The sequence below is a fragment of the Scaptodrosophila lebanonensis genome, unplaced genomic scaffold (assembly GCF_003285725.1).
Source record: "Scaptodrosophila lebanonensis strain 11010-0011.00,11010-0021.00 unplaced genomic scaffold, SlebRS2 tig00001422-arrow-arrow-pilon, whole genome shotgun sequence".
In the NCBI taxonomy this organism is placed as follows: Eukaryota; Metazoa; Arthropoda; class Insecta; order Diptera; family Drosophilidae; genus Scaptodrosophila; species Scaptodrosophila lebanonensis.
Window position 1 is genome coordinate 75317 of NW_022060747.1, and position 4182 is coordinate 79498.

General features: G+C 34.5%; 1 long non-coding RNA gene across 1 annotated transcript; it reads left to right on the forward strand.

Annotated features, from left to right (window-relative positions):
• Positions 1-603: 603 nt before the first annotated feature.
• LOC115633448 lies at positions 604-3322 on the forward strand. The gene is made up of 2 exons (XR_003996349.1): positions 604-800; positions 2932-3322. It is a non-coding gene; the product is annotated as an uncharacterized LOC115633448 (long non-coding RNA).
• The last annotated feature ends 860 nt before the right edge of the window (positions 3323-4182 follow it).

Here is a 4182-nt window from a genome sequence, read left to right on the forward strand (position 1 = left end):
ACCGCGACTAGGCAGACACGGTCCCCACAAAGGAAACACAGCACCAGGCGCGCAAGATCACCCGGAGAATAAAAACGCAGCAACACACAGCAATTATTACAGATTTAATTCTGTAGAAAATTATTCTTCAATGATTATTTGGTGTATCAGTACAGAGCAGAAGCACATGCATGCCATTCAGTACAAATAACCCGACTGAAGAACAAAGTTTATGCTGACAACCACCACACTGGATACTGGGTGTACCAGTGGAATAGTGCCGTTAGCAGACAGAAAAGCTCTACAAAGGCGAGAGAGGCTTAAGTAGGCAGTTGAGTCGAATTATATCAAGCAACAAAGTTGGTGTAACGGAGGCAAGGCTCAAAAGCAAAATTATTTCACTCAAGGCGAGGAAAAAGAGGATAGAGAATAGAAAAGAGGAGAGATGTAAATTGTTAGCAACATTGGTAGGTAAGAGCACAAAAGACCCAGAATTTGAGTAGAAATAATTTTGGTGGCCTAGGCCAAGACGCGCTTTATCATATCGCTGAAATTGTCAGCATATACAATTTTTTTTTTATATACATTCTTTTATTGTGACGCACAGGCCAGGTAAATGGGTACAACAGTTGCTTAAAATATAAATCTTATGACTAATCCATTACAGGTCTTTGTGTGCTTGAGACGAGAGGAGGCAACAGCGCAAGCAAAGCGCCTAGATCCTTCCAGGTTGATAAGATGGAGGGAAAGCGGGAAAAAAGCCGGAGCGATGATGATAAGGAGCCCCCTCCCTCAAAGGGGCACCATATAAGTGATATAATGTAAAGATTGTTGTAAGCTTAGGTGGTAATACATGTTATTTAAAAAATTAGAAGAAACAAATTGAATAATAGTAATACAAGGTAATATGTAAATGATTAAATTAACAATAAATGAATGAAAATTTGACAATTTTGAAAGAAATAATGTTTGGAATCGTGTGGATTTGGTAGATAAAAAAGAAAAACAATATTATGAAAAGTATATAAATAATATGTAAATAAGAAAATTTAACAATGAATGAAATTTAATAATTTTGAAAGAAATAATATTTGAAATCGTGTAGATTAGGTATGTAAAAATAATAATAATAATATTATGAAGAGTATATAAATAATTTGTAAATAAGAAAATTTGACAATAAATGAATGGTAATTTTAACAATTATGAAAGAAATAATATTTAAAATCGTGTAGATTTGGTAGGCAAAAAATGATGTGTAAATAAGAAGATTTAACAAAAATGAATGATAATTTAACAATTTTGAAAGATAATATTTGGAATCGTGTAGATTTGGTAGGTAAAAAACAATATTATGAAAAGTATATAATAAGAATATGGCGCAGGAACAAATGCAGTGGGCGGGATTATACAGAGCCAAGAGCCGGTATGGCGAATGAAGAATGATGCAGGAAAATCCATAAGGCGACAGAAGAGCGATGGCAAATGGTGGTCCAATCCGGTGAAAAGAAGATTTAGAAGAAATTAGTGAAAATGCTTAATAGAAGGGTGTGCCGGGAGGATGTGTATTCGTAGATGTGTAGAGATGAGTAAATTGCGTGCGACGTGAAGATGGTAAATGAAGTACTGTTGTGTGGGTGTATAAATGGAGGATGAATGCGGAGGGATCCGGTATAAGATTGGTATGAATTTCTAGCTTAAGTTATTATAAGTTATTGAATTAATATAGATTATTTGTAAATTGGTTGTGGGTAATTTATGAAAAACGGGAATACGAGTTATGAATTGTGTAATGCTTTATTCGTGTAGCAAATTATATAGTTTATTTATGGATTTAATTTGTTATATGGTATTATTTTAATAAATTTATAAATGGAAGAAAAAATCAATTATTTGTTTAAAGATTATAATTTGAATTAAGATATGTATATTGGGTTCAGTTATGTATAAATAAGTTATGTAGATTATTTGTGAATTTGTTGTGTGAAATTTAAGAAATTAATAAATGAAAGCGAGTGTGTGTGTTATTGTATATTGTATTATATGTGTAGGATTATAGAATTTATATTAAGAATAAATTATGGGTAAATTATTTGTTTGTTATTGTTTATAAATAGGGGTATTAATCTATTTGGTAGAATGAATTAAATTGGAGTGTGTATGTTGGAACAATTAATGTATATAAACTTTTATGAGTGATTGGGTAATTTATTAGTTAATATGAGATTTTATAAATTTATTGGACATTGGTTAAGAATTGTGTGAATTAAATTGGGCAGCTTTGATATGATATAATGTGATGTGTGTTTTGTGTAATATTGCGGATAAATAATTTAAAGAGGAGAAGATGTTATGTGTAAATGACAAATCCTTTGAGTGAGTGTGGCAGCAAGATACATTACTTGAATTAAATATAAAATCCAGAATTATGATGGTAGACAGGTAAACAATCCATAAGTGTGATTTGCGTCCGAATACAGGAGGTGTGATTGCGCAGGAGGATGAATCCTTGTCAACGAAATCAGTATAGGCGGAGTAAGCAAACGATATGCTATGGTTGGCAGCGGGGAAAATAAGTTATCCAGATTAAAAAGATTTGTTCAATTTTTAAATATGTGTAAAGATGTGATGTAATGTATGAATATGAGTGTAAAATTGAATGATGATGAATCGCTTGGCAGGATTCCAAGAGTCCCAAAATTAATGTGCAGAGAATGATGAAATGTCCAGAAGTGTGTGATGGATGAAGAAAAATGAAGCGGCGGGGGGATTAATGGGAAAAAATTCCCGGACGGTTACCACAGGTGTGTGGGCGAATAGATTATTGTTAATTATATTAGTTAAATTATCAGTATGAATCTGTCGTTTATGAATTGTTGTAAAGCATGATTGCATTAATAAGTATATGTGTATAAATGACAAAAAGTTATTATTTTTTTTTGTTTTATGCAGATATGTGTGCAGATGGGCGTGCAGCAGGAGCGTACTGAAGACGGAGGCAGAAGGAAGGATCCATGATGGGCAGCAGACAGCGTGAGGGCAAAATGCAGTAGTTTTGCGGAAAAACGGAGCAAAGTTGCTGATGACGATACGTAAGCCAGATGATTGTGAAGATCCGAGGATGTGAGTTTAATGAGTTACAGATGTGTGATAAGTTAAGTAGATTAAGTGTTCCAAATGATTTAGATTGATTAGTGTGTGTATTATGTAAGAATTATTATAAGTGGAATAATTGTTTTGGTTAACAAGTATATTATTGATGAAAAGTGTAATAATGATGAAATGGTGAATAGTAAAGATTATGTATTTTGAATAAAATGTGATTTAAGTGGTGTTTGGATAATATTATTAAATGCATATGCGCTAGTTAATTATAAAAAATTGATTTATATGAATAATAAAGTTATGAAAAGTTATTTATGTTTTATTCGCTATGATTCATACCAAAATTGTCGTAGTAAGTCCAAATCCTGGAGTTCCAGCATGTAACTGACAAAACACAAATAATGCAGAGATAGCATAGGTGTAGAGAAAACAGCAATCCAATGGAGAAAACAGATAGCACTCAAACGGGTGGCTAAGTATTGGCGGCTGAGAGTGAGTCCCACGCTGCGGCACACCCAACAGAGAGGCGAGAATAAGCAGATCCAGATGTTCCAGGCCGAAAGATTACGGTAGTAACCAAAGCGTGAGGGCATATTTATTTATGTACAGAATATAGATGATAATAACATGAAGATGCGACATCGGTGCAGGGAAAAAGTGATGGCTGCAGCTCCATGTAAGTGCAGGTACAGTGGTGCAGCACTCCAAAAATAAATGCACAACACCAGATGGAAATAGTGCATAGATGTCCAAGGCAATCAGAATAGTGGGAGCCAGCAAGCAGCAGAGATAGTGTATTTGCTATCTGTAAAGGTAAGCAGCCGAACTTGCAGTCAATCAGTGTAGGCAACCAAATAGAGTTTGCAAGCGCGTGAAGACAAAATACTGGCCAGAATCCATAAACATGGATTTGTGGAGCTGAGAAACTGAATTGATTAGTTTAGGTTAGTATGAGAGAGAGGACAAATACCAGATAGAATAGAGTGTCCGAAGAAAATGTATGTATGTACCACATTCACACCAGGCAATCCCACCAGCACAGGCGCAGCGCGAAGATAAGGGACACGTGGCCAACACACAAACGGCCAGTGGCGCAGA